Here is a 13,983-nt window from a genome sequence, read left to right on the forward strand (position 1 = left end):
GTGCCGTTTGGAATCTGCATCACCTGACCACTGTCGTGTCCATAAACATCTTCTGGCAGATATGGACATCGCACTTACTCTTGATGCCAGAGTGCAAATATCCCTCTGTGCATCTCGCATATATAGAAAATGCATCCTTTAAATGCTCTATAGTCAATAAAATACTGTCCCTGTCAAGGGTATCAATATTTTTAGTCAGGGAATCCGACCAAGCCACCCCAGCTCTGCACATCCAGGCTGAGGCGATCGCTGGTCGCAGTATAACACCAGTATGTGTGTATATACTTTTTATGATATTTTCCAGCCTCCTGTCAGCTGGCTCCTTGAGGACGGCCCTATCTATAGACGGTACCGCCACTTGTTTTGATAAGCGTGTGAGCGCCTTATCCACCCTAAGGGGTGTTTCCCAACGCGCCCTAACTTCTGGCGGGAAAGGGTATACCGCCCATAATTTTCTATCGGGGGGAACCCACGCATCATCACACACTTCATTTAATTTATCTGATTCAGGAAAAACTACGGTAGTTTTTTCACATCCCACATAATACCCTCTTTTGTGGTACTTGTAGTATCAGAAATATGTAACACCTCCTTCATTGCCCTTAACGTGTGGCCCTAATAAGGAATACGTTTGTTTATTCACCGTCGACACTGGATTCAGTGTCCGTGTCTGTGTCTGTGTCGACCGACTAAAGTAAACGGGCGTTTTAAAACCCCTGACGGTGTTTCTGAGACGTCTGGACCGGTACTAATTGTTTGTCGGCCGTCTCATGTCGTCAACCGACCTTGCAGCGTGTTGACATTATCACGTAATTCCCTAAATAAGCCATCCATTCCGGTGTCGACTCCCTAGAGAGTGACATCACCATTACAGGCAATTGCTCCGCCTCCTCACCAACATCGTCCTCATACATGTCGACACACACGTACCGACACACAGCACACACACAGGGAATGCTCTGATAGAGGACAGGACCCACTAGCCCTTTGGAGAGACAGAGGGAGAGTTTGCCAGCACACACCAAAAACGCTATAATTATATAGGGACAACCTTATATAAGTGTTTTCCCTTATAGCATCTTTTATATATTTCTAACGCCAAATTAGTGCCCCCCCTCTCTGTTTTAACCCTGTTTCTGTAGTGCAGTGCAGGGGAGAGCCTGGGAGCCTTCCCTCCAGCCTTTCTGTGAGGGAAAATGGCGCTGTGTGCTGAGGAGATAGGCCCCGCCCCTTTTTCGGCGGGCTCGTCTCCCGCTCTTTAATGGATTCTGGCAGGGGTTAAATATCTCCATATAGCCCCCGGAGGCTATATGTGAGGTATTTTTAGCCAAAAAAGGTTTTCATTTGCCTCCCAGGGCGCCCCCCTCCCAGCGCCCTGCACCCTCAGTGACTGCCGTGTGAAGTGTGCTGAGAGGAAATGGCGCACAGCTGCAGTGCTGTGCGCTACCTTAAGAAGACTGAGGAGTCTTCTGCCGCCGATTCTGGACCTCTTCTCGTTTCAGCATCTGCAAGGGGGCCGGCGGCGAGGCTCCGGTGACCATCCAGGCTGTACCTGTGATCGTCCCTCTGGAGCTAATGTCCAGTAGCCAAAGAAGCCAATCCATCCTGCACGCAGGTGAGTTCACTTCTTCTCCCCTAAGTCCCTCGTTGCAGTGATCCTGTTGCCAGCAGGACTCACTGTAAAATAAAAAACCTAAGCTAAACTTTTCTAAGCAGCTCTTTAGGAGAGCCACCTCGATTGCACCCTTCTCGGCCGGGCACAAAAATCTAACTGAGGCTTGGAGGAGGGTCATAGGGGGAGGAGCCAGTGCACACCACCTGATCCTAAAGCTTTACTTTTTGTGCCCTGTCTCCTGCGGAGCCGCTATTCCCCATGGTCCTTTCAGGAACCCCAGCATCCACTAGGACGATAGAGAAATGTCTAGTTACGGCACTGCCGGGCGCCTATGTCACTTTGAGTAGTGGGTGGCATGTGGGAGCCTGGCCCATTGTTTCAGGAGTCCTGAGAGCCCTCCAAAATTTGGGACCTTCTCAGACTTTCCCAGACAGTTGGCAAGCAAGTAAGCCTATGTGTTGGCTTACGATGGTAATGCTAATGAAGTGGGGGAGGCATTTTTAAAGTTAATAAAATTTGTTATTCATTTCCTTCCCCATTCTATTCTTCGCTCTTTCCACTGCTTCATGAACAGACCCCCTAGTCTCCTTCTCTAGCTGGTTTATAGAGTACTCTCAATTATACTCTCGGACATCCGCCTACCCACAGTTGTGAGAGCTTGTGCTGTAAAGAGCGAAGAGCCTTGGAAGAATCCTTACTGGAAGGGCTTGAAATACATAAAAGTCTGTGAAATAATTCATATTTAGAGCATTAGCCCTGCCCGACCATGAGATAAATAGGATTTTAATACCTACTTGTAAATCCTTTTCTTGTAGTCCATAAGGGATATTGGGGACACATTAGTACGATGGGTAAAGACGGGGTCCAAAGGAGCCAGTGCACTTTAAGTTTCTTCCAGTGGGTGTGCTGGCTCCTCCCCTCTATGCCCCTTCCCACAGGCAGTTATAGGTAAAACAGTGCCCGAAGGAGAAATTACATACTTGAGAGAAGGAACATAACAATAAATGTGGTGAGATTTACACACCAGCACACCAAAACATAACCGGGTCAGCAACGGCTGGCAACATAACAGCAACAGCTGAACAGGTAACACAGAACAGAGAACATGCAGAAAGTCACTGCACAGAGGCGGGTGCCCAATGGGGGTCATTCCGAGTTGATCGTAGCTGTGCTAAATTTAGCACAGCTACGATCATTCACACTGACAAGCGGGGGGACGCCCAGCACAGGGCTAGTCCGCCCCGCATGTCAGTGCCGCCCCCCCTTCCCCCGCAGAAGTGCAAAGGCATCGCATAGCGGTGATACCTTTGCACTTCAAGAGTAGCTCCCGACCAGAGCAGCTTTAGACGTGTGACGTCACGCAGCCGCCGCGGCCCGCCCCCCCCAACGGTCCGGCCACGCCTGCATTGGCCGGACCGCGCCCCCCTAAACAGCAGCTTAAAGCTGCCATCCAGTCTCCTCCTGCCCAGCGACCGCCTCTGCCTCAAAGGCGATCGCTAGGCAACAACGGCTGGCATGCGCCAGCTCCGCAGTGCGCAGTTTCAACCCGATCGCTGCGCAGCGACAAACTGCAGCAAGCGATTGGGTCGGAATGACCCCCAATATCCCTTATGGACTACAAGAAAAGGATTTTACCGGTAGGTATTAAAATCCTATTTTCTCTAGCATCCATAAGGAATATTGGGGACACATTAGTATGATGGGGATGTAACAAAGCTTCCAGAATGGGCGGGAACGTGCGGAGACATCTGCAGCACCGCCTGCCCAAACTGGGTATCCTCTTTGGCCAGAGTATCAAATTTGTAGAACTCCCCGACCAGGTAGCGGCTCGGCATAGTTGTAGGGCCGAGACTCCACGGGCAGCCGCCCAGGAAGAGCCCACCGATCTTGTAGAGTGGACTTTGAGACTTAGGAACAGGTAAGGCTGCCAACACATAGGCCTGTTGGATAGTAAGTCGAATCCAATGAGCAATGTACTGCTTTGAAGCAGGGCAACCCTTCTTCAGCGCATCATAGAGCACGTACAAGGAATCCGTTTTTCTGATCCAAGCAGTTCTCTTGACATAGATTTTCAAGGCTCGCACTGCATCCAATGTCTCCAGAGGGGCAGAAGTGCCAGAACTGGATGGAATCACAATAGGTTGATTCAAGTGAAATGCAGAGACCACCTTCGGCAGGAACTGCTGTCTAGTCCTGAGCTCCACTCTGTCCTCGTAAAAGACCAAGTATGGACTTTTACACGATAAGGCCCCCAATTCCGTGACATGTCTAGCAAAAGCCATGGCCAGTAACATCACTGTCTTCCACGTGAGGTACTTGTTGTCAGGAATCGACTCACCACAGCCACATCTGTCCGTCGGTGCGGACTCCGTCCGGGGTCCCTACGTTCTGCTGTCGTCCGCTCCTCTGCCGCCAGACGTCATCCTGGGCCTAGGAACGCTCCTGTAACAGCGGGCGTGTGAGCACGCCGCGTTCCCGCCGGGCCGCGGCATGGGCGCCGCCATGACAGTCTCCATCGGTCAGAGTACGGCGGCCAATCCGGAGCTTGGCCGCACCTCCTTTTCCCACTCCAACCAATGTCTGCACACCAGGGGGTATATCAGGAGCTGTAGAGTGAGCCTGTGGTTGTCCTGAACTTTGTGTCACTCCTGCGACCCATGTGCCTGGATCCTCCGTGTTCCTGGTTACCTTCCTGTTTCTCCGTGTTCCTGGTTACCTTGCTACATCTCCGTGGAACTACAAGCATCAGCAATCCCTGCATTTGTATTTGGCTCCACACCTATCTACAACCACTGTGTGCTTCAGCCTCTGCAGTAGAGACTCTCTCCAGGTGCTTTCCATCACCTCACCTGTGAAGCAGCTTGCTAGCTGCCTGTGCTTAACGAACTGCTCTGTGAACTTCCACCTGAGTCTCCTGCATCTGCTACCAGGTTTGCTACACATTTATTACCATCTCTGCTGGCTCCACGTTTTAAACCATTCTGGTTCTCACACCAGTGAACTTATCCATCATTACCATTTCCTCCATAGACTCCCAGCTTCCAAGCTGCACCATTTCCATTGCATACTTTTTATTGTTTATTCCTGCACGTTATTCTGCTGCCTTATTGTGTGAACTTTTATGTTAATAAAACACCATTGCGCTGATGCGCAGAAACCCAATCCAGCCTCCTCACTTCTTCCATCCTACCTCCACTGACCCACTAGCGCCCCCTCCGGGGACACAAGCAAAACCGAACCTGACAGTAAGTTCAGGACCCATGGACTCGGACGGTGGTCAGAGTGTGGGGTCAGGGGCCTTACAAAATCTGGTCTCCCGCTTGGATGGTCAAGAGGCTGTGCAGCAGCAGATGTTCCAGTTTCTGCAAGGGATGTCCTCCCGGATGATACACTACAGCAAACCCTGCCTAGTGTACTTGCTACTCCAGTTCCAGTTACCCCAGCACCTGCAAGTGCTGTGAGTTCTGCTACGCCGGCTGCATCAGCTCCAGTGTCACGCTTGCACCTGCCCGTGCCTAGCAAATATGATGGCAGTCCGAAGTTATGTCGCGGGTTCCTTAACCAATGTGAAATCCAGTTTGAATTATTATCACACAATTTCCCCACGTCAAGATCCAAGGTTGACTACATTATCTCACTGCTCTCTGGTTCTGCCTTGAGTTGGGTGTCTCCTCTGTGGGAACGTGCTGACCCTCTGATGAACAACTACGCTGAATTCGTGTCAACCTTCAGACGTATCTTTGACGAGCCAGGTCGTGCAACATCAGCCTCTGCAGACCTTATTCAGCTTCGTCAAGGTACCCGGAGTATGGGACAATATGTCATCCAGTTCCAGACGTTAGCCGCAGAGATTCAGTGGAATAATCAAGCCCTGGTAGCAGCCTTCTGGCATGGACTTTCAGATCGGATCAAGGATGAACTGGCAACCCGCGATGTCCCTGAGCAATTGCCTGAACTGATTTCTCTTTGCATCAAGTTGGACTCTCGCATCCGCGAACGCAACAGTGAGCGTGCTCGTAGTGAGCCGCGCAAGTCAAGAATGGTACCTTCAGTACAATTTCAGTCTCCACCTTCTGATGAGCCTATGCAAATCAATAGGTCCCGCCTAACTCCTGAGGAGCGGTCAAGAAGACTCCGTGAGAGATTGTGTCTTTATTGTGCGGCTGCAGGTCACCAGATCAATTCTTGTACAGTGCGTTCGGGAAACGCCAGATCCTGACTTGTAAAGGAGGAGTAAAGTTGGGATCTTCTAGACAAGCTCCTTCAAACCAAGACCTCATTCTTCCTGTGACTTTAGAGACTACAGATGGTCTTCAGTCTGCATCTGCGTTAGTGGACTGTGGAGCCGCAGGAAACTTCATCACTCAAGCTGCGGTAGATAAGTTTCGTTTGCCTATTTGCGAACTCTCATATCCAGTCTACATCACTGCAGTAGATGGTAGCCGAATCTCCAAGGGGAATATCTCTCACCAAACCAGACCAGTGGTTCTGGGAGTCGGGTTCCTGCATTCTGAATTAATAAAGTTTTTAGTTATTCCTCAGGCAACCCAGGAGATCGTGTTGGGAATGCCCTGGCTCCAACTACATAATCCGCAGATTGATTGGTCTACGTTACAACTCACTTCCTGGGGTTCGCATTGTCGCCAATCCTGCTTAGCCCAAGTTTGTCCTATCAAGTCTTCTGAAGTCAAAACCCAGTCAAATCTTCCTGCGGCTTACCAAGATTTCTCTGACGTCTTCAGTGAAAAGGCCGCTGATGTTCTGCCGCCCCATAGAGAGTGGGATTGCCCCATTGACCTCATTCCCGGCAAGAAACCACCAAGGGGGCGTACCTATCCGTTATCCGTTCCTGAAACTGAGGCGATGAGCGACTACATCAGGGAGAACTTACAGAAAGGATTTATCCGTCCCTCATCTTCACCCGCTGGTGCGGGCTTCTTCTTTGTTAAAAAAAAGGATGGAGGATTACGTCCATGCATTGACTACCGGGGTCTCAATGACATTACCATCAAAAACAGTTATCCATTACCACTCATCACTGAATTGTTTGATAGAGTTAAGGGAGCCCGCATCTTCACCAAGTTAGATCTCCGCGGTGCCTACAACCTCATCAGAATCCGTAGTGGTGACGAATGGAAGACAGCTTTTAATACTCGAGATGGTCATTACGAGTACCTGGTAATGCCATTCGGGTTGAGCAATGCCCCAGCAGTGTTCCAGCACTTTGTTACTGAAATCTTCCGTGACGTTCTGTACAAATACCTCGTAGTTTACCTGGATGATATCCTCATCTTCTCCCAAAATCTCTCTTCTCATCGTCTGCAAGTCCGTGAGGTCCTCCGACGTCTTCGTGAGAACCGTCTCTACGGCAAATTATCCAAGTGTACCTTCGAAGTTCCCTCCATACCCTTCCTGGGGTATATAATTTCCGGATCGGATCTCCAGATGGACCCGACAAAGTTGGAAGCCATTGCCAATTGGTCCATTCCAAGTAGTCTCAAGTCTATTCAGCGATTCCTGGGATTCGCCAATTATTATAGGAAGTTTATCCGAGGATTTTCAACTCTCATCGCTCCTATTACCAACTTAACTCGGAAAGGGGCAGATCATTCCAACTGGTCAGAAGAAGCTTTAGCGGCATTTCAAAAGATCAAGCTGGCCTTTATGTCTGCTCCAGTTCTGTCTCAACCGGATGTAAACAAGCCATTCGAGTTGGAGGTGGATGCCTCCACAGTAGGAATTGGAGCTGTTCTCTCCCAGAAGGGAACTGATGGGAAGATTCACCCTTGTGGATTTTATTCTCGTAAATTCCTCCCTGCAGAAGCTAACTATTCCATTGGAGATCGAGAACTACTAGCGATCAAGCTGGCCCTTGAGGAATGGAGGTATCTCCTGGAAGGGGCCAAATTTCCGTTCAACATCTATACGGATCATATAAATCAGCTTTATTTGATGGCAGCCCAGTGCCTCAATCCTCGCCAGTCCCGGTGGGCTATGTTCTTCTCTCGTTTTAACTTTAAGCTTCATTTCCGCCCAGGTTCTCAGAATATCAAGGCAGACGCTTTATCCCGATCTATGGAGTCCGAAGAGGAGACGTCCGACTCGGTTCCGCATTCCATCCTGAGTCCAGTGGTATTTGCTTCGTCTCAAGTTTCTCCTGCTTCACCTCCTGGTAAGACTTTTGTTTCCCCAGAACTCCGTTCCAAGTTGCTGTCTTGGGCTCATCAGTCCAAATTCACTGGGCATCCTGGTGTCCTGAAAACTTTCAAGTTCCTCTCTGAGACATGCTGGTGGCCGAAGATGAAAGTTGACATCAAAGATTTTGTGGCATCCTGCCCGAAGTGTGCGCTGCACAAGACTCCTCGACAATCTCCAGCAGGTCAGTTACAACCATTATCTGTACCCAGCCGTCCCTGGTCACACTTGACCATGGATTTCATCTCTGACCTTCCCTCTTCTCAAGGATTCAATACCATCTGGGTTGTGGTTGACAGGTTTACCAAAATGGCCCATTTTGTACCACTCCAGGGTCTTCCTTCCGCACCAAAGCTTGCCCAAATCTTCCTACGGGAGATTTTCCGCTTACATGGACTACCCACTGAAATTATATCTGACCGTGGAGTTCAGTTTGTGGCAAGATTTTGGAGAGCCCTTTGTTCTGCCATGCAAGTCAACCTCAAGTTTTCGTCAGCCTACCACCCTCAGACGAATGGGCAGACGGAGAGGGTAAACCAAGAGTTAGAAACCTTTTTAAGACTTTATGTTTCGTCTTCTCAAGATGACTGGTTGGACCTGCTCCCATGGGCTGAATTTGCCCACAATTTCCGCTACCATACTGCTACAGAAACAACTCCGTTCTTTGCTGTATATGGACAACATCCCCGTGTTCCAGATTTTCAAGAACTTCCTCACATTGATGTTCCTGCTGCCACTGCTGTCTTGAGTCAGTTCTCTTCAACCTGGAGGAAGATTCATGCTTCTCTCAAGAAGGCTTCTAGCCGGTATAAGTTCTTTGCTGACCGCAAAAGATGTGCAGTTCCTAGCCTGAAACCTGGTGACAAGGTTTGGCTTTCCACCCGGAACCTCCGTCTTAGAGTCCCGTCGATGAAATTTGCACCACGTTTCATCGGTCCCTTTTCCATCGAAAGAGTCATCAGTCCTGTGGCCTACAAGCTCAAGTTACCACCTTCTCTACTAATACCTAATGCCTTTCATGTCTCTCTCCTCAGACCGTTAGTCCTGAATCGCTTCCAAAGAGCTCTTCCAGTCGGCCCCAAAGTGCGAACTCAGCGGGGCGTGGAGTTCGAGATAGAGAAGATTCTGGATTCCCGTTGCCGGTACGGTCGTCTACAATACCTTATCGACTGGTCCGTTTATGGTCCTGAGGAGAGAAGTTGGGTGAATTCGTCAGATGTCCATGCTCCAAGGTTGGTCCGTGTCTTCCACAGAACTCATCCTTCCAAGCCACGTGGGTGTTCAGTGCCCACCCATAAAGGAGGGGGTACTGTCAGGAATCGACTCACCACAGCTACATCTGTCCGTCGGTGCGGACTCCGTCCGGGGTCCCTACGTTCTGCTGTCGTCCGCTCCTCTGCCACCAGACGTCATCCTGGGCCTAGGAACGCTCCTGTAACAGCGGGCGTGTGAGCACGCCGCGTTCCCGCCGGGCCGCGGCATGGGCGCCGCCATGACAGTCTCCATCGGTCAGAGTACGGCGGCCAATCCGGAGCTTGGCCGCACCTCCTTTTCCCACTCCAACCAATGTCTGCACACCAGGGGGTATATCAGGAGCTGCAGAGTGAGCCTGTGGTTGTCCTGAACTTTGTGTCACTCCTGCGACCCATGTGCCTGGATCCTCCGTGTTCCTGGTTACCTTCCTGTTTCTCCGTGTTCCTGGTTACCTTGCTACATCTCCGTGGAACTACAAGCATCAGCAATCCCTGCATTTGTATTTGGCTCCACACCTATCTACAACCACTGTGTGCTTCAGCCTCTGCAGTAGAGACTCTCTCCAGGTGCTTTCCATCACCTCACCTGTGAAGCAGTTTGCTAGCTGCCTGTGCTTAACGAACTGCTCTGTGAACTTCCACCTGAGTCTCCTGCATCTGCTACCAGGTTTGCTACACATTTATTACCATCTCTGCTGGCTCCACGTTTTAAACCATTCTGGTTCTCACACCAGTGAACTTATCCATCATTACCATTTCCTCCATAGACTCCCAGCTTCCAAGCTGCACCATTTCCATTGCATACTTTTTATTGTTTATTCCTGCACGTTATTCTGCTGCCTTATTGTGTGAACTTTTATGTTAATAAAACACCATTGCGCTGATGCGCAGAAACCCAATCCAGCCTCCTCACTTCTTCCATCCTACCTCCACTGACCCACTAGCGCCCCCTCCGGGGACACAAGCAAAACCGAACCTGACACTTGTCTTCCACCGTCATCAGAGATTCAAACCAGGAGGACTGTAGAAAACATAACACTACATCCAAATCCCAAGGTGCCGTAGGCAGCACAAACTGAGGTTGTATGTGAAGCACCCCTTGCAAGAAGGTCTGAACTTCTGGCAATAGAGCTAACTTCTTCTGGAAGAAGACGGAAAGAGCTGAAATCTGGACTTTAATGGGTCCCAGACGTAAACCTTTATCCACTCCAGTTTGCAGGAAACTAAGGAATCTTCCCAAGTGGAAGTCTGCAGATGGATATGTGCGTTCCTCGCACCAGGAGACATATCTCTGCCAGATATGATGATAGTGTTTTGACGTCACAGGTTTTACGGCTTGCACCATAGTGGCAATGACCTTTTTGGAAAGCCCTTTGTGAGCTAGGATGTTCCGCTCAACCTCCATGCTGTCAAACGAAGTTGCCGTAAGTCCGGGTAGATGAACGGTTCTTGCTGAAGAAGATCCCTTCTTAGTGGCAGAGGCCAAGGGTTTTCTACGGACATGTCCAGGAGAGCCGCGTACCACGCTCTTTGGGGCCAATCCGGGGCAAGCAAAATTGCTTGCACTCCTTGATGCCTGATCCTCTTGAGTACCTTTGGGATCAACTGAATCGGAGGAAATAGGTAGACCAAGGCGATGTCAGCACATCCACCGTGCTCACCTGAGGGTCTCTGGTCCGCGCGCAATAGCAGCGAAGCTTCTTGTTGAGGCGAGACACCATCATGTCGATCTGTGGGCATCCCCACCGGTCGATGATCTGTTGAAACATCTGAGGGTGGAGTCCCCATTCCCCTGGGTGGAGATAGTGGTGACTCAGGAAGTCCGCTTCCCAGTTGTCCACTCCCGGAATGAAGATTACGGACCGTGCTCTTGCATTTCTTTCCGCCCAGAGGAGTATCCTTGACACTTCTCGCGTGCAGGCCCTGCTTTTTGTCCCTCCTCGTCGATTGATGTACGCCACGGCCGTGGTGTTGTCTGACTGAACCTGGACTGCCAGATTCCGGAGCAGAGGGGAGGCCTGAATCAGAGCACTGTAGATAGCCCAAAGTTCCAGGATGTTGATCGAAAGTAGGGCCTCTTGGGCAGACCACCTGCCCTGGAACTGTGCCCCCTGGGTGACAGCTCCCCATCCTCTTAGACTAGCATTCCATTGTGAGGAGGGCCCAATCCTGAATCCCGAAGTGTCGACCATCCGGTAGTTTGGAAGACTGTAGCCACCACAGGAGAGAAATCCTGGCCTGGGGTGACAGCTGAATCATCCGGTGCATCTGGAGATGGGAACCGGACCATTTGTTCAGGATGTCCAATTGGAAGGGTCTGGCATGGAACCTTCCATACTGTATCGCCTCGTACGAGGCCACCATCTTTCCCAACAATTTTAAGCAAAGATGAATGGATATTCGAGCAGGTTGGAGAACCATGCGAACCATTTGTCACAACTGAGGGCTGGTGCTGACCAGGGGAAGCCTCAGTTGTAGGGGCTGAGGTGTACGTGAACCTGGGAGGCAATATGGGATTCTTTGACATGCAGATGAGCTTGCAGTACCAACGCCCGAAGGAGTGACCACGACAACAGAAGAAAAGTTAATGAGTTTTATTAAAGCACAGTTCAGATGGTACATCGGCAGTTGCAGTGGTCAGGTATAATGAACAAATAGAGTCAGTACACAGTTCCTAGAAATGCAGCAGTGGTTAGGATGCCTTTGGGTGTGGTAATATCACAAGACAGTCTTAAGAAACCAGGAGGTGGAAAGTCCTTAACCAACACCCATCCGCTGAGTAATGGAATGAGAATAGGAACTGACCAGCTGATGTTACACTGTAAGCTGGAAGTACTGTAGAATCACTGGTTCTGGGTAAGCACAAGTGAACTGCCGGGTGGAACCGGACCAGGTGATGAACTGTGTGAGAGTGCTGGTGCACCAATGTAGCAGGAGAACAGATGAGCGACACTGGTGATGCTGGGGATCAATGGTATCTGGAAATCGATGGCGGAGCACCGATGGTATCTGGAAATCGATGGCGGAGCACCGGTGGTATCTGGAAATCGATGGCGGAGCACCGATGGTATCTGGAAATCGATAGCGGAGCACCGAAGGTATCTGGAGACAGGACACCGCTGGAAGCTAGATGCTGGAAGCCGGTGTTAGGAAACTGCCAGTCGCAGGGTGCAATGATAGGGCACTGCAGAGTCGGTGGTAACTGGTGCGGGTCTCTAGTGGAGTGGAAGACAGGAGCTGGAAATACCTGGAGCTAGCAAAACAACCACAAAGAGGAGAGACTGGAAACACTGGGTTTGACAACCAAAGCACTGACACTTTCCTAGTCCAGGAACAGGATAATTATAGAGTCCAGCAGCGCAGCGGATAGGTGAAGTGATAGCATGTGACTGGGAAAAACATGGCTGCGCCCATGTTAGCACTTGGAGGGAAAGTCAGTTTGTGAAACCATGTGGAGAAACGACAGTAATGGCGGTGGAGGCCGCAGAGGGCAGGAGACGCCATACTTGAATATTTGTACACTGGAACACAGGGATGGCAGCGGAGGCCGCGGAGGGCTGGAGACGCCATTTTAGGATTTAACAAGTAATCCTATGAAGCTGCTGTGACAGCGCTGCGGGAAAACAGGGAGGAGATGTGAAGCGGGGACGTCAGCAACGCAGCTGGGACCCGGCCCTGGAATGTTGAGCCAGCCTCAGGACACACTTGAAAGGTAAATAATGGCGTCCAGTTACCCAGATCATGACACCATTTCCTGGAGCATTCTCGTATTGTCCTCTGGGAGGAATAAGCGTTGTGCTACGGTAACCAGTAGCATACCCAGAAACAGGAGCCGCTGAGATGGGTCTAAGCGGGACTTCTGGAGATTTAGGATCCACCCGTGGTTAGACATAAGTTGTATCGTGCGATCTATATGGAGCAGGAGAAGCTCCCGGGAATTCGCTTTTAATCAGGAGATCGTCCAGGTAAGGGACAACGTTGACCCCCTAGACTCTGAGTGTAAACTTCATTTCAGCCATCAAACTTCGTGAACACCCTCAGAGCAGTAGACAGGCCGAAGGGTAACACCTGGAACTGGTAGTGATCGTTCAGCAGGGCGAACCTCAGATAGACCTGATGAGGAGGCCAAATCGGGATATGGAGGTAGGCGTCCTTGATATCCAGGGATACCAGGAATTCCTGTGGTTCCAGGCCTGCGATCACTGCTCTTAAAGATTCCATCAGGAATTTGAAAACCTTCAGGTAAGGATTCAAGGACTTCAGATTCAAAATGGGTCTCACAGACCTGTCTGGTTTTGGTACTACGAAGAGGCTGGAGTAGTAACCTTGTCCCTGTTGATGCATGGGGCACTGGAACAATGACCTGGGACTGGACAAACTTTGTGATGGCCAGTAGCAGTGTAACACGCATATTTTCCAAAGCTGGTAAGCTTGATTTGAAAAATCGATGGGGAGGAGCACCGTCGAACTCCAGCCTGTAACCCTGAGAGATGAGGTCTGTTACCCAGACATCCTGGCAGGAACCTTCCCAGATGTGGCTGAAGTGACGTAACCGAGCTCCCACCACGAGATCCCCTCAGGGTGGGCGGGCAACATCATGCTGAAGCTTTCGCGGAAGCTGAACTGGTGCTCTGTTCCTGAGAGCCCGCAACGGCTGGTTTCTTAGGCTTACCTCTGGTACCTCTAGCTGCGTTGGAGGCACCCCTGGTCCTAGATCGAAATCTGGTGGACCAAAAGGACTGGGTAGACGGTCCCGGGTAGGTACGTCTAGCAGGGGGAGCCCCAGAGGGAAGAAACGCGATTCTCCAGCAGTAGCCTTGGAAATCCATGCGTCCAATTCACCTCCGAAGAGACATTCACCCTTAAAGGGAAGAGATTCCACATTGCATTTGGAGTCAGCGTCTGCAATCCCCTGATTCA

This window comes from Pseudophryne corroboree, chromosome 3 (assembly GCF_028390025.1).
Source record: "Pseudophryne corroboree isolate aPseCor3 chromosome 3, aPseCor3.hap2, whole genome shotgun sequence".
Taxonomy (NCBI): Eukaryota; Metazoa; Chordata; class Amphibia; order Anura; family Myobatrachidae; genus Pseudophryne; species Pseudophryne corroboree.